A 27,559-nucleotide genomic window follows, 5' to 3' on the forward strand; every position below is an offset into this window, starting at 1 on the left:
TTTCAGAGTTCATGTCTGATTCTGGCCTTCCTGGGAGGGATGGTGTTGCCTGTCCACTGAGGAGAACTTCCCCCTCATCAGGACCTGCCAACCACGCGGCACGGTGGCATGGGCAGCACGGTGGCACAGGCAGCACGGTGGCACAGTGGCTAGACTGCTGCCTCACAGCGCCAGGGACCCTGGTTCGATTCCCGGCTTGAGTCACTAAGTGTGGAGTCTGCATGTTCTCCCCGTGTCTGCGTGGGTTTCCTCTGGGTGCTCCGGTTTCCTCCCATAATCTGAAAGACGTGCTGGCTAGGTGCATTGACCCGAACAGGCACCGGAATCTGGCAACTAGGGGAATTTCACAGTAACTTCATCGCAGTGTTAATGGAAGCCTTACTTGTGACTAATAAATAAACTTTAAAAAACCAATGTCCCCAGATGCCACTTACCTGCCTCTGGGTGCCATCAGAGCACCCTCATGCCACAGGTGCAACTCCAGCAAGGGTAACAGCTCACAGTTGCTCTGCAAAGCTGCTGATCCTCTGGCTTATTCTTCCAAAACCAGAGGCTTTTAGACTGGATCTTACCTGGAGGGAGGTGGGAAGTCAGGCAAAGTGTCACGGGAAAGCACCGAGTAGCATGCTCAATGCCGTCCTGCTGCCATGCAGTGGGAAAGATGGCAATTAATTGGTTGCTGCCAACAAAGTGGGTCACCTCCCACTTTTGGGCCTGGTGGCAGGACTTCTGCTGCCTCAGAAAAATTCTGGCCTATCGAATCTTAAACCCTATCGCACAGAAAGAGGCCATTCGGCCCATCGAGTCTGCACCAACCACAATCCCACCCAGGCCCTACCCCCATATCCCTACATATTTTACCACTAATCCCTCTAACCTACGCATCCCAGGACACTAAGGGCATTTTTTTAGCATGGCCAATCCACCTAACCCGCACATCTTTGGACTGTGGGAGGAAACCGGAGCACTGGGAAACTTTTTCCCAGGTCGGAGGTGACTATCACGAGGGGTCACGGGCTCAAGGTGAGAGGGGCGAAGTATAACTCAGATATCAGAGGGACGTTTTTTACACAGAGGGTGGTGGGGGCCTGGAATGCGCTGCCAAGTAGGGTGGTGGAGGCAGGCACGCTGACGTCGTTTAAGACTTAACTGGATAGTCACATGAGCAGTCTGGGAATGGAGGGATACAAACGATTGGTCTAGTTGGACCAAGGAGCGGCACAGGCTTGGAGGGCCGAAGGGCCTGTTTTCTGTGCTGTACTGTTCTTTGTTCTTCTTTGTTCTTTGTTCACCCAGAGGAAACCCATGCAGACACGAGGAGAATGTGCAAACTCCACACAGACAGTGACCCAAGCCGGGAATCGAACCCAGGTCCCTGGAGCTGTGAAGCAGCAGTGCTGACCACTGTGCTACCGTGCCGCCCCAGTCATAGAATTCCTACACTGCAGAATGAGGCCATTCAGTCCAACAAGCCTGCCCCAACAATAATCCCACCCAGGCCCGAATCCCCCTGACACTAAGGGGCAATTTAGCAAACATGCAAACTCCACACAGACAGTCACTCGAGGCGGGGAATCGAACCCAGATCCCTGCCACTGTGAGTCAGCAGTGCTAACCACTGTGCCACCGTGTCACCCGGTTGTTTCACTTTTTAATCATCGGCTTTACAGATCTTTGCCAGAATGGTTCTGTCTGCAGATGCTAAGAGTACTTAGTTACTGACAAGCTGCCATTTGCTTCATTTTGAGATGCTAATTAGAAAATCAATAGCATGCTAAACCATCATAACGTTCTAAATAGAATGAAACCAAGCCCTTGGCTGCTAAACTCCCGAGCCACGACGCTGACAGCTGACTGTTGGGGAAAATTGTATCTGTAAATGACAGATTCAGAAAGCCCAGATTGACAGAGCTGGAGATCAGATTGATCCCGAAAAGAGATTGGTCTCCATCTTCAGCAAACCAATCAATTCCCAAACCCGGAGGCTGCGCACCGAAGTAACCAATGAGTGGCTAAATCCAATTCCTCATGATAAAAGGATCTGGCAGCGTGTCAGATAAAGATCCAATTGTGTCAGGAAGATTGCAACAGAGCAGATCATATTGAAGTGTAAAATCCGCCAAGGCACTAGTGGAAGAAGGCACTCCTGGCATTTTCATAGGACAGAATGCAGCCTTCATTCCTGCATTTCCTGTCGAGAGTTAACAGTCTATGAGATTGGATATAGACATCGTTATATATTAGATGTATTTTTTTCATTCAAAATATGGGACAGATTAAACATAATTTCTTATCCACTTTATCTCAATTGCCTGAGGCTTTGTAAATAAACATAGGTCAATTCTTACCAAATGACTTTAAAGTAAAATGAAAGCAAAGTTTATTTATTAGTCACACGTAAGGCTTACATTAACACTGCAATGAAGTTACTGTGAAATTCCCCTAGTTGCCACACTCCGGCGCCTGTTCGGGTCAATGTACCTAACCAGCACATCTTTCAGAATGTGGGAGGAAACTGGAGCACCCGGAGGAAACCCACGCAGACACGGGGAGAATGTGCAGACTCCGCACAGACAGTGACCCAAGCCGGGAATTGAACCCAGGTCCCTGGCGCTGTGAGACAGCAGTGCTAACCACTGTGCCACCCCAATGTTTTTAATAAAAACATTTTGATGTGGTTCGGAGTTCTAAGTTATATGTTCATAAATCAGACTTTGGTATCAGCAGAAATGATTAGGTATGTCCCAAATCAAGACTAATTTGTCTGAAGATGTTCTAGCACTTTTCATTTTTGAGTCCCCTTCCCTGCTGATCTATTGGGTGCCTGCCAGCCTAAACATCGAGGCTAAGTAGGAAAAGGACTGAAAGTGGTCACTACAGGGTCCAAATCGGGGCAAGGACAGGCTTCCCGTCCAAGGCAGTGCCTGCCCCAGCAGTGTCCAGGTTGGGGTGAGCAGAATCCCGGAGGGAATCCCATCCATGCAATTTCAGCACTACCCCCTGTTTCAGAAGCTGTCGGGCCAGGGTGGGACTGTCCAATTCTGCTCCCAGAGTAATACGCAGGAGTAACGACTAATGCCCAAGGAGCCTAAAGGAAGCAAGTGGCAGATGGTGAAGTAGCTGCTTTAAAGCACAGACTCCAATAGGTCAGGGGTTGTTCTCATGGCAACTGAATAAATACAGCACTATTATCTTATCTGTTGCCTGCAAGAAACTTGCACATTCTCCAAATTAGAGGCAATATGTTCTCACTCCTGTGCACAATATTCATAAGCAATGATTGTATTATAATCAGAATAATGATTGTGTGTTTGATGATCAAACCAGCACACTATAATGAAGTGAATAGGAATCCTATTACAGTAAAGAATGTTGGATGGTAGTAGCATCAATATTACAAGAAACTGCAGCAAGTGGGACCTGCAATATTTGTCCTAAATAGGGAACGCCCTCCCCCGTCCCAATAAGACAATAACAGACACTCTGTAAGCAACACTATTACAACCCAGCCAAATAATGGAATAAGGCCCAAATTTTAGTCTCCAAGCTTTTCCATGGGAATATATATGGGCAAAGTATGAAAATAAATATAATAAAAAGTAATAAAAGCTGAAAAATATAAACTAAGCATATTTCATATAATTTTGATATGCCACACAATGGATGGAATTGTCCCAGAAATCAGCAAAGTTCAATGTTGGGCAGGGACAGTGGTGTTTGACTGGCGTTTTCCACCGTACCATGCGGCACTTTATTGAAAACTGCAGAGGCACAAGGTTCACCTCTGGTTGCTGGCGGGGCAGTCTCTGGTTTACCCACCTCACTGTGACCTCGGCTCCTCTAATCCGGGCACCATATTTAAAAGTCACCCCTCCACAGATATCACCCTCTCTAAGGGAACAAAAGGTGCTGGTTCCCTGGCTTCCAAAGGGAGGAAATATGCTGCCCCCAAATTCAGTGATGCCTCTCTCAAGTGCCTGCTGGGTGCAGTGAAGGGCCGCCGTGAAGTCTTCTTCTAGGTGAAGAGCCTCATCCGACGTGATCGGTCTACCCTGGGCGGTGGTGGCAGCGGTGGTGAGTGCCAGTGCCTTATGAAAGAGTATAAACGATCTCCATTGTGCCAGGGTAAGTCACCCTTCTCGTCATTCTCAACTGACAGACTCACAAACCCATCACGCATCCACAAGGATCTCACTCTCTGCCAGCTCGAGGGATAACTCATTCCTTCGCGTGTCCTTTCATCTTCTCTGTGGATCGTGTCCATAGCACCCCTCACCACCCACATATGCCAGGCATCTTTCCCATCCAGCATGGCAGCCGTCCTACTTACATTCTCGCCACCTGTCATCATGCAGGGTAAGCTGGCTCATAACCAGAGTGGGAGTTCCCAGGCTGTCTGGAATGCCCAACTTTGAGAATATAGCCATCTGGCGAGGATGTGGATTATTCCTGAGCTGATGATGAGGTTGGCGGCACTCAACCAAGTGAGGACCCTGCACTGCAACATCCATCAAACAAGCCTGTTGTGAGTCCTGCATTCTGCCTTCACCTGCCGTGACTAATGAACTCTCCTTTCTGGAAAGCTTGAGAGGCCATCCACCAACCAAGACTTTGACTCAAGACCCAAGGACACCTTGGAAGATGAATCTGATGACACACAAATTGAAGAGCTATTAGCGTTCTCACCCATACCCCAGCACAGAGATACACACCTCAGAGGGAACTAGTTCTAGCATAGACTGGGGGGGGGTCACAAACTGGTGAGCATATCGCACAGTCTGATCCACAGCAGACAGAGACAAGAACATCCCAGGGTGCCAGCTCCCAGAGGAGGCCAGCAATCTGCTGAATCCGAGTTAGATGATCAGTCTCTGGACTCAAGTTGCAAAGACGAACATCAGGAAAGGATGTCAGCTGCACTCCCCAGATTGAAAGACATGACAGAGGAATCTGTGGGCGGGATTTTACAGCTGCGCTTGTCCCAAAACTGTAAACTCCTGCCCGAGGTCTACAGACCTTCCAACTGTCCGCCCCTCGCCCACTATGATTCTTGCGGCAGGCGGAGTGGTAGCATTCTGGCCCATGTATCTTCAGCCTGAAGCGATCGTGCCGGCATGCCATTGCATCAAGGTCAACACTGATAGGATGGCGGCTGCCGTGACGATCTTGTTCCAGGATATCAGTCCTGCGCTCCTGCAGTAGCTGCACTTCATTGCTGAGGCACTAGATGGCATCCATCAGCTTCAATGCAAGAGGGTTGTGGGCACCTTGATCTCACTCCAGCTGCCCATTCCCCTCAAGGAATCAGCCAGCGGCTTTCGGGCACTTGGAGGATGAGCAGCACTACACCCTGGGGCCATCCACTCAGGTGACTTTGTGAGTGCCTTGCAATGCCCAATCCCCTCTTCTTGTGGCCATATCAGTTCCAGCACCACAGGCCGTGGAGGATGCCTCTGCCACACAACAGAACCCCAAAAATATGTTGGAGCCTTCCAGGTCTCGGCCCTTCAGAGGATGCCCGCCAAGGTCATGACAGATAGGGTGTGGCACCAAGACAGAGTAAGGGTGAGGAAAGTCAAGAAGATTGTACAATGTGGGCACGCGTGTTGTTCATTTGCATATGATGTTCACCAATGTAAATGCATTTGTAATCGAATCTCCCTGATATGATGAGATGCCTATACGTCATTCAGAAGTGAAACCTTGGTGGGTACAGGAGGTGTGCTGTGCATTAACTCTCTGACCACAGTGATTGTCCCATCCGAAAGTCAGCGCCCATCAACACTCTAACCAGGGGAGGAAATGGCACCGTGGTATTATCGCTAGGCTATTAATGCAGAAACTCAGCTAATGTTTTGGGGACCTGGGTTTGAAACCCGCCTCGGCAGATGGTGGAATTTGAATTCAATTAAAATATCTGGAATTAAGAGTTTGCTGATGACCATGAAACCATTGTTGATTGTCAGAAAAATCCATCTGGTTCACTAATGTCCTTTCGGGAAGGAAATCTGCCTTCCTTACCTGGTCTGGCCTACATGTGACTCCAGAGTCACAGCAATATGGTTGACTCTCAACTGCCCTCGGGCAACTAGGAATGGACAATAAATGCTGACCAGCCAGTGATGCCCAAGTTCCATGAATGAATTTTAAAAAATTCAGTGAGGCCTGCACCTTGAGGTGGACTGTGTTTACTGCAAGAATATCAAGTCCGAGGATTGTTGGGTCACTTGCTGTTCTATGTGCTCTGAGGGGCTGCACCACCTTCTCATTGACATCTGGACAGGTGTGGATGTGATGCTGAAGGGATTATTGACAGATGTGGCTGCGATGCTGAAGGTACAGGTGATTATTGGATTCCTAAGGGGGATTGTTGTGAGTGCTGCGCTGAGTTCTGTGCATTCACCTCCGGCTTTCCCTGGAAGTTCAAGTCACCAGGCGCACGCCTTTTAAAGGCAGTTGTAAATCACAGTTCTGAAGACATGCCAATGTGGGATTTTAATTTGATGGGGGGGGTGGGGAGATGATTCTGGCATGTGACCATAATAATTAAATGCTAATTTATTAAGATTATGTTCTGGGTATTTGACCCATCATTGATGGGGAGATGTGATGGTTAGCACTGCTGCCTCACAGCGCCAGGGACCCGGGTTCAATTTCCAGCTTGGGTCACTGACTGTGCAGAGTCTGCACGTTCTTCCCATGTCTGCATGGGTTTCCTCCGGGTGGTGCGGTTTCCTCCCACAGTCCAAATATGTGTAGGTTAGGTGAATTGGTCATGCTAAATCGCCCCTCAGTGTACCCGTACAGGAGCCGGAGTGTGGCGATTAGGGGATTTTCACAGTAACTTCATTGCAGTGTGAATGTAAGACTAGTTGTGACTAATAAATAGACTTAACTTTAGTGATAATTGGGTCCTGGATTTACATTGGTAAGGAAACACGACTATTACTCCACCTTGTGAGAATCTCCGATCTTGCCACCAAATACACCGATCACCATGGGGCACGGAAAACCCCAGCCAATGCCTTATCCTGGAAAAATCAGGAAGATGATAATTTAGATATATAATGGATGTGTTGTAACTAAACTGATGTGTGCATACTTTTACATGCCTTGTGGGGGAAAGACATATAAAAGTATACGCACATCAGTATGGAAAAAATGCATTTGACTTAATTTCTCTCATATTTATCTGACATCCTTAGGCCTCGTTGTACAGAAAGCTAATGTGATTCTGACTCAATTTAGTCAAAATTCTTGACGACAGGTCGTTTCTGCAGCATTGAGCATAAATCATCATTGACAGAGCCTATTCATTACCTGTTTATTCTGTACTTTTTATTGAAGATAACAAGAATAGAGAAGCAGAGTTGTTCTCTAAGGAGAGTGATGGAAGATCCCTGGGGATTTTAGCTGGTATTTGATTCGTACTTACAAGAAAAAATTAGGCCACAAGTTCTGTTGAGTTTCCAATTTAGTAAGTGGATTGGTTAAGATGATCTTCTGTGTTGCTGAAGTTACCCAGCTGAGCAATGGTTACTTTGAGTGTGTAGATTGTGATGTACTGGAACAAATCTTCCCTTAACTTGTGATCTGAGATTGAGAGTCAGAGCAAAATGGAAATGCTCAAGTTTCAATAATATTATTATAGTCAGTAAATATCAGCAACTTGCACTCATTTGATATTTATTATAAAAAACATTCCAAGGCACATTGGAAGCAGGTATAGCAGGTATATGACTGAACAATAAAAAGATTGATTTTCAAAAAGGTTGCTAAAGTAGGGAGAGAAACAAGAAGGCAAAAAGGGTATAGGGTGAAAGATGGTAAAACAGAGACAGCTGAAGATTCTGCCCAGAGAGAACCGTGAGTTGGGACATTGGGTGGAGCAGTTGTAACAACAAAGAACAAAGAACATTACCGCACAGGAACAGGTCCTTCGGCCCTCCAAGCCTGCACCAACCATGCTGCCCGACTTAACTAAAACCCCCTACCCTTCCGGGGACCATATCCCTCTATTCCCATCCTATTCGTGTACTTGTCAAGACGTCCCTTAAAAGTCACTACCGTATCCGCTTCCACTACCTCCCCCGGCAACGTGTTCCAGGCACCCACTACTCTGTGTAAAAAATCTGCCTCGTACATCTCCTTTAAACCTTGCCCCTCTCACCTTAAACCTTTGCCCCGTAGTAATTGACTCTTCCACCCTGGGAAAACGCTTCTGACTATCCACTCTGTCCAGGCCTCTCATAATCTTGTAGACTTCTATCAGGTCTCCCCTCAACCTCCGTCGCTCCAGTGAGAACAAACCAAGTTTCTCCAATCTCTCCTCATAGCTAATGCCCTCCATACCAGGCAACATCCTGGTAAATCTTTTCTGTACCCTCTCCAAAGCCTCCACATCCTTCTGGTAGTGTGGCGACCAGAATTGAACACTATATTCCAAGTGCGGCTTAACTAAGGTTCTATAAAGTTGCAACATGACTTGCTAATTTTTAAACTCAGTACCCCGGCCGATGAAGGCAAGCATGCCGTATGCCGTCTTGACTACCTTCTCCACCTGGGGCATTGCCACTCTCAGTGACCTGTGTACCTGTACACCCAGATTCCTTTGCCTATCAATACTCTTAAGGGTTCTGCCATTTACTGTATATTTCCTTTCTGTATTAGACCTTCCAAAATGCATTACCTCACATTTGTCCGGATTAAACTCCACCTGCCATCTTTCCGCCCAATTCTCCAACTGATCTATATCCTACTGTATCCTCTGATGGTCCTCATCGCTATCCGCAAATCCACCAACCTTTGTGTCGTCTGCAAACTTACTAATCAATCCAATTACATTTTCCTCCAAATCATTTATATATATTACAAACAGCAAAGGTCCCAGCACTGATCCCTGAGGAACACCACTTGTCACATCCCTCCATTCAGAAATGCACCCTTCCACTGCTACCCTCTGTCTTCTTTGACCGAGTAAGAGTTTTAATAACACCAGTTAAAGTCCAATAGGTTTATTTGGTAGCAAATGCCATTAGTTTTCAGAGCGCTGCTCCTTCATCAGATGGAGTCTTTGACCGAGCCAGTTTTGTATCCACCTTGCCAGTTCACCTCTGATCCCATGCGACTTCACCTTCTGCACCAGTCTGCCATGAGGGACCTTGCCAAAGGCCTTACTAAAGTCCACATAGACAACATCCACTGCCCTACCCTCAATCATCTTCGTCACTTCCTCGAAAAACTCGATCAAATTTGTGAGACACGATCTCCCCTTCACAAAACCATGTTGCCTCTCACTAACACACCCACTTATTTCCAAGTGGGAATAAATCCTGTCTCGAAGAGTCCTCTCCAATAATTTCCCTACCACTGATGTAAGACTCACCGGCCTGTAATTACCTGGATTATTCTTGCTACCCTTCTTAAACAAAGGAACAACATTGGCTATTCTCCAATCCTCTGGGACCTCCCCTGTAGCCAGTGAGGATACAAAGATTTCTCTCAAGGCCCCAGCAATTTCCTCTCTTGCCTCTCTCAGTATTCTGGGGTATATCCCATCAGGCCCTGGGGACTTGTCTACCTTGATGTTTCTCAAGAACCCCAATGCCTCCTCCTTTTTGATCTCAGCATAACTCAAACCAATAATTTTCGATTCAGTTGACTTGAGGGAGCAGCACCCAGTGGAAATCAGCAAAGACAGAACTAACGGCCGAATGGTTTTTCACGTAGAACGGGATATGGGTGGTAGAATTTTAGGTTTGTGAAGATGGGTTAAGGACTGGGTGTACAATTGGAATCTCTGGGTAACAGCCACATTAATTTTGACTGCAGGACGGTGAAGTACAGCAGAGATCACCATTTTGATAAGATACGAGGTCTAAGTTCATGACTGGGTTTCATAGAATACTGAGGTTTTACGCTTCATGCTTCACAGAGGGGCTTCACTTTTCTCAATGTTCAGTTGGAGGACGTTCTGTCTCTCCATGCACACAGAGGTGTGTGCAACATTGAGGAAGCTGGAGGTCGAGAGAGGGGCCAAGACACTCCAGGATTCTTTCAGAGTCCCGTCACAACCCGTGCCACAAGGTCTGGCCCTACTTCACCATTCCCTGGTGGAGATAAAAAAGGAACGCAGACCTTTTTCAACTTCCTGAGAATACTCACCATAAATACAGATTGTGGATAATTTTACCGTCTAATAAATACCAAATGAAAAGAAAGCCTGATGCAATTTAACCAAATCTAAAAGCAGAATACTGCAGACGCTGCAATCCTGAAATATAAACAGAGGATGCTGGAAATACTTGGCAGGTCTGGCAGCATCTGTGGATCGAGGAACAGCTAACGGGTGGAATTCGCCCCGGCACCCAGCTGAGTGTTCAATGGCAGGTGTTGGGGCAGAATGTGGCAGGAGGGCCGGCGTGAATTTGAAATAATGTTTATTAGGAAGCCAGATGGGTAAACAAAAGCTATTCAGCCAGAGAGACACCCAGCCCTGTTAACGCTGCTCACCAGGTAGAAACTGGGTGGCCCACCAACTGACCAATATCCCATTTTGAACCAGCTATTGCCACGTTTTACAGACTGTCTGAACAAGCAGCATACTGAAAGCTGGTGGGATTTATCAAAGGGCAGAATGAAATACTGCCGCCGATGTGAGTTTGGTGGAGGAGGAGGGTGGGGACTTTATCAGGCAGGTGGCTGGCAAGTGGAAACTTAAAGCATTCCTGCCAACCTCCCTCCCCCTTCCTCCCTCCCCCTCCCCTCCCCACCCCACACCCTCCCCCCTCCCCTCCCCACACCCTCCCCCTCCCCTCACCACACCCTCCCCCTCCCCTCACCACACCCTCCCCCTCCCCTCACCACACCCTCCCCCTCCCCTCATCACCTCTCCCCCCCAATTAAATCTTTGATGGCTTCCCACCCCACCACTAATTGAGGTCCTTAAGGGGGCAATTAATACTAATTTATAATCCTCATTTTGCTGATGCTGGTACTAACCAGGCAGAACACCCAACACACAAACCCCGTCAGGGTTGCTTGGGGGGCCCATGTTTCAAAGGCACTGAGTGCCCGAGGGGTGGGGGGGGGGCACGGTGGCACAGTGGTTAGCACTGCTGCCTCACAGCACCAGGGACCCAGGTTCAATTCTGGTCTTGGTCACTGTCTGTGTGGAGTTTGCACATTCTCCTCATGTCTGCGTGGGTTTCCTCCGGGTGCTCCGGTGTCTTCCCGTGGTCCAAAGATATGCAGGTTAGATTGATTGGTCATGCTAAAATTGACCCTAGTGTCAGTGGGATCAGCAGGGTAAATGTGTGGGGCTACGGGAATAGGGCCTGGGTGGGATTGTGGTTGGTACAGACTCGATGGGCCAAATGGCCTCCTTCAGTACTGTAGGGACTCCGTGATTCTGATCAAGAGGCCTGGCACTGGGTAAAGGGCCACGCTGAGAGCCACCCCTCTGCCCTTTCTCCTGGGATCCCTGCCCCTCAACCCCCACCCTGCAACCCCACTCCTCATCATCGATCCCGTACCAGATGGGCGTAGCAGCCACTACCTCCCTGTGGCACTGCTGACCTCTGATTGGCTGGCAGCTCTCAGAGGGTGGAACTTGCACCCCGGACGGGGGAGGGGAGGGGGGTCTTGATCCTGGGGAAGGCTGTCTATTTAAGTGCCTGAGTGACACTTAATTAAATAGGCCTACCCCAAAAGTGGGAAGCTGTCAAGACCTCTGTCACCTTCAGTAAATAAGGCCAAAATCTCTAAAAGGTCAGAGTGTGATGATGTGATTCTGATTCTGCCCCGTTTGCAATTTTAGCTCTGGATTGAAAAACATTGCTGCAGCTTTCTCAGATTAGAAATGGATCAGAACATTCATAGGGGAGCACAACTGCTTCACTCTGACCACAGGGAAAGCTTCCCTATCTCAGACTGTCCACCAAATCCCCTCCCTGCATCCTGCCCTTCCATCTCCCAGATCCTCCTCCTGCCCAGCTATCTGCATGCAGGACAGATTTCAATGAGTGTAAAATTCAATCAAACCCAGCAGTTAAAATTACCATTGTCAATTCTCAGCTCAGAAAATAATTGACTCTGTGGTTGTAAGTCATTAACCTGCTGGGAGTTAAATCAACTCTGTTATTATAATTAATTCCCAGCAGAGACCATTGAATCCCCCCGCTGAGTATCTGAGGCTAAGATCCTGCTTAGCACTGCTGCCTCACAGCGCCAGGGACCTGGGTTCGATTCCCGGCTTGGGTCATTGTCTGTGTGGAGTTTGCACGTTCTCCCCATTCTGCGTGGGTTTCCTCCGGGTGCTCTGGTTTCCTAGTCCAAAGACGTGCTGGTTAGGTGCATTGGCCGTGCTAAATTCTCCCTCAGTGTATCCGGACAGGCGCCAGAGTGCAGCGACTAGGGGATTTCCACAGTAACTACATTGCAGTGTGAATGTAAGGCTACTTGTGACTATTAAATAATAAAACTTTAAACCTTACTTATTAAGCAATGACAAAAACAGAATCTCAGAAATCAGCTAAGTTCTTTGAAATAAGAGGAAAAGTTTAAAAAAACAAGGAAATCAAAACTTTGCATATTAACTCAACTGACAGCGAAAAGAGAAAGAAAGGTTAATGCTCCAGTTGTGACTTTTCGCTCTTCACTTGAATCAACCAGTTAAATTCTGAATGTTAATTACTGAAATAGACAGCAATTGCAGAACTAACCACTCCCGTAGCAGCTGCCACATGACTAGCCGTTTTCAGGCCATGCCCAGATTGGGTGCAAAGTTGACATGCTGCCCGCTTTACCTGCTTGTTCATGGTGACCCCTGTGGTGAACCACTGTTACTACATGTATGTGCCTGGACACACCCATGCTGCACCTGGCCCGAGACTCCTCCCTTTCCACCCAGAGTGGGGTATAAAGGTGATGGTCCCTCCTCCTTGCCTCAGTCTAGACCAGGTCAGCTACAAGGGTGTGCTCCTGTTCTCTGTGAATAAAAGCCTATTAGTTTCCCTCACTCACAGGAGTCTTCGTGTCGTAATTGATAGTGCATCAACCCCCAAGCCTAAATAACCAGTTGCCAAGTAGCTGGTTTCTGGAAGTGTGGGAAATTGGCTCCTCCCCACACAGAGCAATCCGGACAGGGGGTGGTGGTAGTGACAGGGGGCCACGGGCAGAAATGAACAGCCTGAAGATTGAAAGTACTCTCGATGGATCTTTGAACAGCTTCTGGTGGTACCCAATTCGCCCAAATACCTCCCTGACCCTGAGATAAAAGCAAATTACTGCAGATGCTGGGATCCAAAACAAAATTCACAAAATGCTGGAAAATCTCAGCAGGTCTGACAGCGTCTGCGGAGAGAGAATAGAACCAACTTTGAGTCTGGTTGATTCTCCGTCCCTGACTTCAATTGCTGCAGCACTGCTGAGACCCCCGTCAGCTGCCGAGGGGGGGATCAGAATCTTAGTGAGACCAACCACCATCCACAAGGTGAGAACTGAGGAAGAGGTTGGGTCTTATATGGGGCGGCACGGTGGCACAGTGATTAGCATCGCTGCTTCACAGCGCCAGGAACCTGGGTTCGATTCCCGGCTCGGGTTCACTGTCTGTGTGGAGTTTGCACATTCTCCCCGTATCTGCGTGGGTTTCCTCCGGGTGCTCCGGTTGTCTCTCACACTCCAAAGATGTGCGGATTAGGTTGATTGGCTATGCTAAATTGCCACTTAGTGTCAGGGGGGATTAGCGAGGTAAATATGCGGGATTACGGGGATAGGGGCTGAGTGGGATTGTGGTTGGTGCAGACTCAAGGGCCGAATGGCCTCCTTCTGTACCGTAGTGATTCTATATTCTTTATATATAAATATATATATTTAAATATTCTTTATACCTTACATAAAATACGAAGTGATGTGAATCAAGATCAATTTAATCTAGAATAGTTTTTGATTGCCTCTATGGGATTTGAAGATCGAGAATTTCCCAGACTTTTGTTCATAAATTTGCCTTTTTAAAAAAATATTTGAAGATTTTTTTGCTCCAGCCTGTCTCCCTCAAAAACCTTTTAACAACTAATCTGAAATATTTGTTTCGCTGTCCTGTTTGTCCCCAACACACCCCGACAGGAAGTTAGCTGTCTGACTGCTGACTCACTTCCTGTGTGCTGATTGGCCAGTCAGCCTGTCATTAAACCCTGTTACCCATTCCTCAGAGGTCCCCCCTACCTGTTCCCTCTCGATGCACTCCAACTGAATAAGGTAGCGTTGTGGCACAGTAAAGTTTGGATGGCAAACTGCAAGGTCTCAATGGGCTTCCATTTTTTTGTACTGAAAATTCCACAAACCATTCCATTTGTCCCAAAGCCATCTTCAGTTTTAAAGTGCCAAAAGAATTTTAAATCGTTATAATCTGAAATTAAATTACATCACAAAAAAGATCAAACATCCTGCAATGTGACACGTGGCCAGTTGGGGAAATAATAAAACAGATAATCTATTGCTCATCGCATAAAGAAATCGGTAAAAGGAAAGAAATAGTATTGGAGAAGGTAATGGAACGGAGTGGCAGCAGATCCCTGGGCCTGTTGACCCACATTTAAAGGCCCAAGGCATTTACATACCATGTAAGCTTGATGCCAAAATAGGGGACATCAAAGCATTCCTGTGGGATAATGCTACCCCAATCAGATCATTGCTTGCTGTGTATCGCAGATACTCACAAATGAGCCTAAAGCTGCCACCTACAGGCCTAAAACGTGCCCAGTCTACTTCCAATTACCTTGGAAAGGCAAGGTGTCTCAAAGGTTTGAGTAACAGGTAAAGTTAGCCATCCCACGCTGCTACTGTGCAAGTGGTGACTCCACTAATAGGATGCTGCTGTCAAGCCAAAATGTCTTCTGTCTACCACACAAAAGGAGTAATGTTGTGTATGAATTTCAGCGCTGGTGTGATGCCAGGAACGTGGGCTGTACATCCCAATGACTAGCAGACCACATCAAACCGCACATCACTTCAGCTGTTTGCAATAGCCAGGATGCTGGCTGTATGCAACCAGCCCGTGCGCGAGAAACTCAGGACATAATCTCTAATGTTAGATGTGAATCTGTGACTGAGCAACACTTGCTGAACAATCTCAGCTGTGCTAAGAATTACACCCAATATCAGGCCATCAATCAGGCTTGCAATGTGGCTCACTCATGCTTGCTTATATTCATTTGTAGGGACCTGTCCTCAGCGTGGAGGACACTGAGAGTTTGCAGAGAGATTTGGATAGGCTAAGTGAATGGGCAAGGATCTGGCAGATGGAGTATAACATTGGTAAGTGTGAGGTTATACACTTTGGAAGGAATAATAGTAAAATGGACTATTATTTAAACGGTGAAAAATTACAACTTGCTACTGTGCAGAGGGACCTGGGGGTCCTTGTGCATGAATCGCAAATCTCAGTTTGCAGGTGCAGCAGGTAATCAAGAAGGCAAATGGAATGTTGGCCTTTATCGCGAGAGGGATGGAGTATAAAAGCAGGGAAGTCATGCTGCAACTCAGGGAACTGGTGAGGCCGCACCTAGAATACTGTGTACAATTTTGGTCCCCTTATTTAAGAAAGTATATATTAGCTTTGGAGGGGGTACAGTGAAGGTTCACCAGGTTGATTCCGGAGATGAGGGGGTCAGCTTATGAGGAGAGATTGAGTAGACTGGGCCTGTACTCATTGGAGTTTAGAAGGTTGAGGGGAGATCTTATAGAGACATATAAGATAATGAAGGGGCTAGACAGGGTAGAAGCAGCGAGGTTATCTCCACTTACAATGGAAACAAGAGCTAGGAGGCATAGCCTCAAAATACGGGGGAGTCAATTTAGAACAGAGTTGAGGAGGAACTTCTTCTCCCAGAGGGTAGTGAATCTTTGGAATTCTCTGCCCAATGAAGCAGTAGAGGCTACCTCGTTAAATGTGTTTAAGTCACAGATAGATAGATTTTTAACCATTAAGGGAATTAAGGGTTATGGGGAGCGGGCGGGTAAGTGGAGCTAAACCCACTATCAGATCAGCCATGATCTTATTGAATGGCGGAGCAGGCTTGAGGGGCTAGATGGCCTACTCCTGCTCCTATTTCTTATGTTCTTATGTTCTAGGCAAAAGGAATATGCCCTGGCATTGTGTCTTCTTTCAATGAGACAAAACCATGGGGAATAATAGCTCCCTGGTGTATTGTCCATGGTAACACCTTGACCAATCAGAGCCAACTTGCCAACCAACCAATCAGCACCCATTAGACCATAAGACATAGGAGCAGAATTAGGCCACTCGGCCCATCGAGTCTGCTCCGCTATTCAATCATGGCTGATACTTTTCTCATCCCCATTCTCCTGCCTTTTCCCCATAACTCCTGATCCCCTTATTTATCAAGAACCTATCTATCTCTGTCCTAAAGACACTCAATGATCTGGCCTCCTGCGGCAAAGAGATTTACAGATTCACCACTCTCTGGCTGAAGAAATTCTTCCTCATCTCTGTTTTAAAGAATTTAGCCTGAGGTTGTGCCCTCTGGTTCTAATTTTTCCTACTAGTGGAAACATCCTTTCCACTTCCACTCTATCCAGGCCTCGCAGTATCCTGTAAGTTTTAATAAGATCCCCCCTGAAGTATAATGTTTTGCTGCACTCTTATTGTTTTAATGGGACAGTGTTTGATTACAGGCAGTCCCCGGGTTACAAACGAGTTCCGTTTTTAAGTCTGTCTGTAAGTCGAATTTGTACGTAAGTCGGAACAGTTACGTACGGTTCACATCTAGCGTCAATTAGTCAAATGTTTGTCTTAGTATATAGCATATATTTTACCTAAAACATCTTAAATATAATAATACAGTAATAATAATAGCGTTACACGAACCGACTTAAAATGGCGACGACGGCGTGGCGTTGTTCTCCCTCGGGCCGACGAACCGCTGAAAACGCGCAGTGTTTTGAACGTCGTGCAACGTAGTCCGCCCGCTCGTTAGTACCAACCATTGTATGTAACTCGATTTTTAAAAATAATAGGCTTTACGGAGGTCGGTACGGAAGTACGGACGTTCATAAGTCGGGCGTTCGTACCCCGGGGACTGCCTGTAGTGCAATATCAGCATTCCTTTGTTGGAATCTAGTTCTTTACGCAATATAATTCATAAACCACAGGGAGCAAAGGGGTTTTACAAGCTGTCCTGCTCAGCTTTCATTTATCAGTTCTGATGAAAAGCCCAAGTTAAAACAGTGACCTGCTTATTCCCTCTATTAATGGTGAATGTGTATTGTGCGTGCGTGTGTTTTTTAAAATGTTTTTCAGTGTGGAAAAAGTAAGTGTAATTATTGGAAAGTTGAGGTAGGAAACAATGTTCACTTTAAAAAGGAAAAGCCTTTTCACTCAGAGGGTGGTGGGGATCTGGAACTCACTGCCTGAAAGGGTGGTAGAGGCAGGAACCCTCCCAACATTTAAGAAGCATCTGGATGACAACTTGAAATGCCATAGCACACAGGACTGTGGACCAAGTGCTGGAAATTGGGATTAGAATAGTTTGGTGTTCAATGGCTTTGCCAAAGGGTCTCCTTCTGTTCTGTGTGACTGATAAGCAAATGGGGTTTGTTTCTTCAGAAGGAACTCTTCAAATTGCAGCTAATGGAACAACAACAAAACTTACTCCAACTTATAAAGGGTTTAATAAAGAAAGATCATTACTCCAAACTTGGGGCCTCACCCTGGGCCTCTCCAAGATTCCCACAATTCTGCATAGTTCCTTGCTTATTTATAGCGAATCAGTTAGTCAGCTGACTATTACATCACTGTGATTGGTTCCATGTTTACTGAGCCTTACATCTTGTTCCCATTGGTCACATTACATCCAATACAAATTTGTCACTGGTTACATCCAACAGGGTTCTCTCAGTTCAATAGCTCACACAGTTGTACAAGTACAAAAAAAATGAGTGTTTATTGAAAAGGTCTTCAGATACTCAGCAAAACAAAAAAGAAAGGTTTAAATTTAATTATTAGGGTCACAAGTAGTCTTACGTTAACACTGCAATGAAGTTACTGTGAAGATCCCCTAGTCACCACACTCCAGCACCCGTTCAGATACACTGAGGGAGAATTTAGCGTGGCCAATGCACCTAACCAGCACGTCTTTCAGGCTGTGGGAGGAAACCGGGGTACCCAGAGGAAACCCACGCAGACACAGGGAGAGCATGCAGGCTTCACACAGACAGTGACCCAAGCCAGGAATCAAACCCAGGTCCTTAGCACTGAGGCAGCAGTGCTAACCACTGTGCCACCCTGCTACTGCCCAGAAAAACTAGGAAATAAACACCTTGTTCTTCTTTGAGCCTAACTTCAGACACAATGGGTGGAATTTTACTGTCCCACCCAGTGCAGGGATCATAGCAGGCGGGCAGGCGGACCATGTAAAGGTCCATTGACCTCAAGCGGGATTTTCCAGACTTGGGGCAAGCACGACCAGAAAATCCCACCCAGTATGTCCCTGTTTAAACCTGGATGGCTAATCCATTTCCCAGGCAAAACTCAACACAGTACATAACAGCAACAGTCCTTCCGAAGGGCAAGACAAGGTCAAAACACAGACAAAGAAAGTCAGATTACAGAGCCGGTTCTCCCTACAGGTCAAAGTTTAACTCAAAACAGAGTTTCTGAGGTCAGCAACGAACACAGTTATGCACGCAGCAAATTCTTCACTTTCCAAGGCACTTTTCCCAAGTGGGTTCCCCTTTAGCAGGGCTCTGTTCTCTGCCTATATAGCCTAGCAAGGCTACACAGCTGATCCCCGTTGCACTGATTCCTGATCCCTGTTGCACTGATTCTAGTCTGCCATGTGAATTCTGGGTTGCGTTCTTGTAGCCATCTTGGTAGGGGGAAACTCTGTCAGGAAACTGGAGGATATTCTGAGAAAAGTACCACCCTTCCAGCCCACAGCTCCTGGTGACACCACAGTATTTATGATCTAAAGCAGTCCAGCATGATATCACCCTTTTGCTGATATACAGAGGAACTGATTAGCACAGAAACAGGCCATTCAGCCCAACAGGTTTATACTGGTGCTTCCACTCCATATCAGCCTTTTTATTCAAGGGCAAGGCAGACTATATAATGCATAAATACTGAAGTTAGCTGAGGGCAGCACGGTGGCACAGTGGTTAGCACTGCTGCCTCACAGCACCAGGGACCCAGGTTCGATTCCCAGCTTGGATGACTGTCTGTGCGGAATCTGCACGTTCTCCCTCTTTCTGTGTGGGTTTCCTCCGGGTGCTCCAGTTTCCTCCCACAGTCTGAAAGATGTGCTGATTAGGTGCATTGACCCGAACAGGTGCCGGAGTGTGGTGACTAGGGGAATTTCACAGTAACTTCATTGCAGTGTTAATGTAAGCCTTACCTGTGACTAATAAATAAACTTAAAGTTATGATTTATTTACACAATAAATGGGTGAAAACCTGGCAAATGGAGTCTAATGTGAGGAATCAAAAGACAGATTATTATTTAAATGGAGAGAGACTGCAGGTGAATGAAGTACAGAGGGATCTAGGTGTTCTAGTGCATGAATCACAAAAAGCTAGCAAGTAGGTCCAACAAGTAGTTAAGAAACAAATGGGATTTTGGCCTTTTTTGCAAAGGGGTTGGAGTTTAAAAATCTGGAGGTTTTGATGCAATCGTACAAGGCGTTGGTGAGGCCTCATCTGGAATACTGCACACAGATTTAGTCCCCTTACATTAAAAAGGATATAGTAACATTGGGGTCAATCCAGTGGAGATTCACCAGGCTAATTCCCGGGATGAGAGGGTTGTCCTATCAAGAGAGACTAAATAGTCTGAGTCTGTTTTTCTTGGAGTTTAGAAGAGTTGAGGGGTGATCTTATTTAAACATATATGATCCTGAGGGGGCTTGACGGGGTAGATGGGAGAGTCTCGAACAAGGGGACATAGCTACGAGATAAATAGCCAGTCATTTAAAACTGAGGTGCATAGAAATATCTTCGCAGAGGGTGGTGAATCTCTGGGATTCTCTGCCCCAAAAGGTGGTGGAGGCTGGATTATTAGAAGTATTTAAAGTGGAGGTGGATAAATATTTGATAGATCGAGGAATAGAGGGCCACGGGGAAATGGCACAGAAAAGGAGTTGAGGCCGGTGTAGATCAGCCATGATTGTATTGAATGGTGGGGCAGGCTTGAAGGGCCTGGATCTTATGCTTCTATTACTTGCGTTATTGTGTAAACATATTTGTTTTTATGTAAGATTTTATTCACTAGACATTCCGGAAGTTAGGCGCCCTTTGAAGTAGTAAAGTCACCGCTTGGTTTATTACTGATCTAGCCACACATTCCAGAACCTTCATATTTGATTCTCAGTTGGTTCCAAGTGTTTGATCTTACTAATGATCCATTGTTCCTGTGACTGATTACCATTCCATCTGTATCTCTAATGAGGTCCCAAATCTGCCAGTAGCCCGTGCAAGCAATGATTGCCAAACCATTGTGGAAGGCTTATTTTGGAGTTGAAACCAGCAAGGTTTTTATTCAGATTACTACAATTTATTCAAATTCTCGTCACTTGTCATTTCTTTTCTGACTGAATTCCTTTTGTACCACTCCGAGCCTCCAGTTCACAGATGTTGTGCTGTGAACAGTATGGGAAAATGTGCACTTCTCCAGTTTGCTCCCCTACCAGTAATTTCTAAATTGCAACTGGTTCATTGAGGGAAGGTAATGTTGACCTGAGATGAACCACTAAATCTCTTCACCCCCACCATTTCCCTCCTTCCTAGCATAGCCACCTGGAACCCCCTTGCTTTGGCTATTACGGACCCTACGCACTCCGGACATTCTCTCTTCCACCTTCTTCCATTGGGAAAAAGATACAAAAGTCTGAGGTCACATACCAACCGACTCAAGAACAGCTTCTTCCCTGCTGCCATCAGACTTTTGAACGGACTTACCTTGTATTAAGTTGATCTTTCTCTACACGCTAACAATGACTGTAACACTACATTCTGCACTCTCTCCTTTCCTTCTCTTTGAAGGGTGTGCGGCATGGTAGCACAGTGGTTAGCACTGCTACCGCACAGCGCCAGGTACCCGAGTTCGATTCCCAGTTTGGGTCACTGTCTGTGTGGAGTTTGCACATTCTCCCCGAGTCTGTGTGGGTTTCTTCAAGGTGCTCCAGTTTCCTCCCACAGTCCAAAGATGTGTGGGTTGGGTGCATTGGCCATGTTAAATTCTCCATCAGTGTACTCGAACAGGTGCCCGAGTGTGGCAACTAAGGGATTTTCACAGTAACTTCATTACTATGTGAATGTAAGCCTACTTGTGACTAATAAATGAAAAAAATGTTGTTTGTATAGTGTGCAAGAAACAATACTTTTCAGTGTATACTAATACAGTGTATACTAATACTAATAGGGTGGCACGGTAGCGCAGTGGTTAGCACTGCTGCTTCACAGCTCCAGGGTCCTGGGTTCGATTCCCGGCTCGGGTCACTGTCTGTGTGGAGTTTGCACATTCTCCTCGTGTCTGCGTGGGTTTCCTCCGGGTGCTCCGGTTTCCTCCCACAGTCCAAAGATGTGTGGGTTAGGTTGATTGGCCAGGTTAAAAATTGCCCCTTAGAGTCCTAAGATGTGTAGGTTAGAGGGATTAGCGGGTAAATATGTGGGGGTAGGGCCTGGGTGGGATTGTGGTCGGTGCAGACTCGATGGGCCGAATGGCCTCCTTCTGCACTGTAGGGTTTCTATGATTTCTATGACATGTGACAGTAATTAATCAAATCAAAATGGTTTGAATTCCTCTTCCCATCCTAATTTTCTTCAATTTTCCTTTATTCCCCTCATACTTGGCATCTTTTGCTTATCCATCGCACTGTAAAGTGCTTCATGATATCTTCTTGTATGTGAGAGCCGCTATTGAAATGTTGGTTATTGTGGAGTCAGTGCTGAAGTGAGACAGGAGGCTCAGCCATGAATGGTGCTTGGTTCAATCTTCAAAAAGAACGTTTCAAATAAAATGTGAGATTGCCTCCCAGTAAGTTGTTTAACATTGATTTTAGTGGAATCGCCTGCCTGAGGCTCTTTCACAGCAGCACAGTGAGAGGGATGGAAAGTCAAATAAAGGCTGTAAAACAGACTTACAAACTCACAGGACTAATGGAAGGAGTGGAAATGGATGAGGGCGAATGCTTTCAAAGCTTTTCACAATGAATAATGATGGAGTTGAAATAAATGAAAATTTTTACTTGCCGGCTGATTGTATTTTTGGGAATCATAAACACAAGCAGTTCATTCCGTCATCATGTGATGATGTCTAAACCAATTCACATGTAATCTGTGTTCATTTCCCTTTTCAAGAACTGGATGCTAATAGAAATTTCACATCGTACATCCTATCATTCAGCACGATCTCCTCTAAAGCCAGCCCATGTGCATGACAACCTACCCCCTCTGCCACAGTTAGTTTTGTATGAGAAATCAAGTTCTCCGGTTTATCTCCAATCTTTTCATTAAACATCAGGATATTACAAATTTCACAAAAATGATTCTCGAGAAGATGGAGGTGGACGGAATGATATATAACTGGGGTGGTTTAGGTAAATTGAATACAACATGCAAGCCAGGGGATTTGTTTGGCCGACAAAGCTCTCCCACTTTGAGAATTAGTATGGGTGGCATAGTGGCACTGCTGCCTCCCAGCGCCAGAGACCAGGGTTCGATTCCTGGCTTGGGTCACTGTCTGTGTGGAGCCTCCATGTTCTCCCTGTGTGTGTGTAGGTTTCCCCAGGGTGCTCCAGTTTCCTTCCACAGTCCAGTGCGGGGGAATTTTACAATAACTTCATTGCAGTGTTAATGTAAGCCTTACTTGTGACTAATAAATAAACTTTAACTTTTTAAAGGTTAGGTGCTTTGGCCATGCTAAATTCCCCCTCACTGTACCCGAACAGGTGCCAGAGTGTGGCGACTAGGGGATTTTCACAGTAACTTCATTGCAGTGTTAATGTAAACCTATTTGTGACTAATAAATATAAACTTTAAACCCCATCAGTTCCATGGGGTAGCCATGGTCCTGTAACCTGACACCGTCGGGAATAATCTTCTGAGGGGCCTACCTGGAAAGGTTGGATGAGCTGTCACCTGGACAGAGTATGGATGGAATAGCAGATTCTAACCACATCATTTACTGGGTCAAAGACACAAGAAATAAAAGCAGGAGTCAATCATATGGTCCTTCAAGCCTGCTCCGCTATTCAAGACTTCCATGGTTGGTCTGGGGATTCAACTCCACTTTCCCACCCTATCCCATATCCCTTAATTCCAGAGAGACTCAAAAATCAAATCAACAATGAAGCATCCATCACCCTCTGGGGTAAAGAATTCCAAAGGATTCACAACCCAGCCTCCCATCCATTAACACTGTCTACACTTCCCGCTGCCTCGGCAAAGCAGCCAGCATAATTAAGGACCCAATGCACCCCGGACATTCTCTCTTCCACCTTCTTCCGTCTGGAAAAAGATACAAAAGTCTGAGCTCACGTAACAACCGACACAAGAACAGCTTCTTCCCTGCTGCCATCAGACTTTTGAATGGACCTACCTCGCATTAAGTTGATCTTTCTCTACATCCTGTTTATGACTGTAACACTACATTCTGCACTCTCTCGTTCCCTTCTCTATGAACGGTATGCTCTGTCTTTATAGCGTGCAAGAAACAATACTTTTCACTGCATGTTAATACATGTGACAATAATAAATCAAATCAAATCATACTCTTTGAATGAATTTGTTTCTCCTCATCTCTCCTAAATGCTTGGTCCCTTACCCTGAAACTGTGCCTGTGTTTTAGATTCCTTGGCCAATGGAAACAATCTTTCAGCATCTACCCTACCAAACCCCTCCATAATTTTCTTGGTTTCAATGAGACCACCTCTCATTCTCCAAAAGCTCAGAGAATATAGGCCCAATTTACTCAGCCTCTCAGCATAGGTACAACCCTTTGTCCCAGGGACGAATCTTTGATGTACCACCTCCAATGCAAGGATGTTCTTTCTTAAATGTGGAATCCAAAATTGCGCACTGTGCTCCAGATGTGATCTTACCAGATATAGTCCAGGAGAGAGGCAAACCTGCTGGTATTATGTAGATCCTGTGGACCCTGACAGATGCTGCTCTGCATCTCTTGGAAGCTAACTACTAGGATTTCTTCACATGTTCCCGCTAGACCTCAACACAAGAGCACAAGAAATAGGGGCAGGAGTAGACAATATGGTCTATCAAGTCTATTCTAAATTCATAGAATCACAGAATCCCTACAGTGTGGAAGTAGGCCATTCGGCCCATTGAGTCTGCGCCAACTCTCCGACAGAGCACCTTACCAGGTCTGTATCCCTGTTACCCCACGCATTTACTCCGCTGATGCACCTAACCTACACATCTTTGGACCCTAAAGGGTAATTTAAGATGGCCAATCTACCTAACCTGCACATCTTTGGACTGTGGGAGGAAACCGGAGCACCCAGAGGAAACCCACGCAGACATGGGGAGAATGTGCAAACTTCGCAGAGTCATCCGAGGCCGGAATTGAACCCAGGTCTCTGGTAGTGTGAGGCAGCAGTGCTAACCACTGTGCCACCTTGCCACCCGTAACGAATGCCCACATTCAGTATGATCATGGCTGACAACTGTCAAATTTGACAATTGTCAAAGCACCCTTGTAGGAAATACTGATTGGTTTGAATGTCTATCTGTGTGAAGACAGGTACATAGATTGTGGTGCTGTCAATGCCAATGCTCTGGCTTTCTCCACCTTCATGCTTCATCAACCTCAACTTATCCAAAACCCAGCTGTTTGTAACCTAGCACACCCCATGCCTTGCCCATCCATCACCTATGTCTCTCTTTGACACTGTGTCCATTTTACCCTGTGCCTCTGTGAAGTATATTTTTTATGTTAAAGTGCTGTCTGTTTGCTGATTGTGACTGGTGTGAACTGAGTAATTAAAACCAACACTACTTTTTAAAAAAATCAACGTATTCTACTTCTAATCACTCTTCCGTTATTTTCTCTCTCAGCTATTTATATTAAAAACATCTTTTAATTAATATGAAAACATTTGAAAACCTTTTTCCTCCTTCTCCTCCGTGATGTATGGGTTAATTATTTTACATTGTATGATTTAGATTGTAAAGGTTTTCCTTTCCTTTGGACATAAAACTGTTTGTAAGGACTCATTTTTCGTAAAAGAAACCAAGACATGAAAGCATTTTATTTCCTCACTGTCACACTCCCATCTACCATCTCCGATGTTAAAAAGCACGAGAAATCTCTCTCATAGAGCAACCGCGTTAAATAGTTCATGAACCAGTATTGTTCTGTGGACCCGAACAGAACTATGCACATATGACTGTAATGGCCAAAACTATTCATTCACATATTGGACGAGAGAGGCAGACACTGTTTTGTGAGCTGAATGAACAGGAAATCCTGTTCTTCCACAACTTGAAAGCAGATCTTGAAACATGATTGGTTCAGCTTTACAGATGATTGGCCCCAATGATGTGTGTCACTGATCCTGACCCTCAGTAACCACAGTAACAGCAAAGAGCGAATAGAAGGAAGGAATGATTTGAAGCTACTTTGTCTGGGTTAAGCTATAATTTTGATGAAGGGCAAGTACATTTTTAGACAGATTTCTAAAATTGAGGGCACGACCTTTTCAATCCTTTTATTAAAATATTCCAGAGGTGTAAACGAAAATTGAACTAAATGTTTTCTTTATTTTTCTTTCAAAGAACAAAGAAAATTACAGCACAGGAACAGGCCTTTTGGCCCTCCAAGCCTGTGCCGACCATGCTGCCCGATTGAACTAAAACCCTCTACCCTTCCAGAGATCATATGTCTCCATTCCCATCCTATTCATGTATTTGTCCAGATGCCCCTTAAAAGTCACTACCGTATCTGCTTCCACTACCTCCCCTGGCAGCGAGTTTCAGGCACCCACAACTCTCTGTGTAAAAAAACCTGCCTCGTACATCTCCTTTAAACCTTGCACCTTAAACTTATGCCCCCTGGTATCTGACTCTTCCACCCTGGGAAGAAGGACAAATGGACTTCTACAAAACACAAAATTTGTGTTGTTTGATATCAAACCTGGTGAACCAGACTCATATTTAATGCGAATCCTACTACTCAGGTCTCTGGAGTGAGGTAATCACAATATTTGCTTTGATTTGATTTGATTTATTATTATCACATGTATTAACATACAGTGAAAATTATTGTTTCTTGCACGCTATACAGACAAAGCATATCGTTCATAGAGAAGGAAAGGAGAGAGTGCAGAATGTAGTGTTATAGTCATAGCCAGGGTGTAGAGAAAGATCAACTTAATGCAAGGTAGGTCCATTCAAAAATCTGACAGCAGCAGGGAAGAAGCTGTTCTTGAGTCGGTTGGTACGTGACCTCAAACTTTTGTATCTTTTTCCCGACGGAAGAAGGTGGAAGAGCGAATGTCTGGTGTGCATGGAGTCCTTAATTATGCTGGCTGCTTTGCTGAGGCAGTGGGAAGTGTAGACAGAGTCAATGGATGGGAGGCTGGTTTGCGTGATGGATTGGGCTACATTCACGACCTTTTGTAGTTTCTTGCGGTCTTGGACAGAGCAGGAGCCATACCAAGCTGTGATACAACCAGATAGAATGCTTTCTATGGTGCATCTGTAAAAGTTGGTGAGAGTTGTAGCTGACATGCCAAATTTCCTTAGTCTTCTGAGAAAGTAGAGGCAATACTGCCTGGACAAACTACAGCTTTTATAGTGACAGGCTTATTTCAATCCTTTCTATTTATTTTAATTTGTAAAGAGGTTAGGAATAAAATAATGAAAACAGAAGGGTGTAAAAATGAATCGAACATCAACAAGTGTTCACTTTGCATTTAACGGAGCTCAGTTTCTCCCTCAGTTAAAGTCGGAAGCTTGGCAAACTATATGGACTATCTAAAGCTTCGGGCCGGCGCGATATAGACATGTTAAAGGAAAGGATGGACAGGGTGTAATTTAGTGTGAGGGGAAAGGAAAGACAAGGCACAAATTTGGTGTAAATTGCTGGAGGGTGTGGGTGAACCATACATAGTAATAAACAACATCGCAGTGGGTGGAGACAGGAAAACATTTAGTGACTTCCAACTGGCTGGCTAGAGGGACTCAAGTTATGAATTCTGGGTGAGTTGAGCACAAATCTTGGAAGAAAGGGGCAGATTAGAGTTATGACGGTAGGTTGTGAGGATCAAGGGCAGACTCTTTAGAGCGTGCAGGTCATCTCGACAGGCTTACGGAGGCAAAAACAATGCCAGAAGACAGGTAGAAGTTGTCACTGTCGGCAACAGCTAGACTCAGCGAGATAATGGCCAGAACTTTCAATAAATAGCCAGACAAAATCACTTCACACCTGCCTGTTCATCTCCACACACTCTCACAAAGTCTCCCGTTTACCAAGGCTTCTGCCAAATTCCTCTATAAAGTTAGTTTATTAGTGTCACAAGTAAG

The sequence above is a fragment of the Mustelus asterias genome, chromosome 17, assembly GCF_964213995.1.
Source record: "Mustelus asterias chromosome 17, sMusAst1.hap1.1, whole genome shotgun sequence".
NCBI classification, from domain to species: Eukaryota; Metazoa; Chordata; class Chondrichthyes; order Carcharhiniformes; family Triakidae; genus Mustelus; species Mustelus asterias.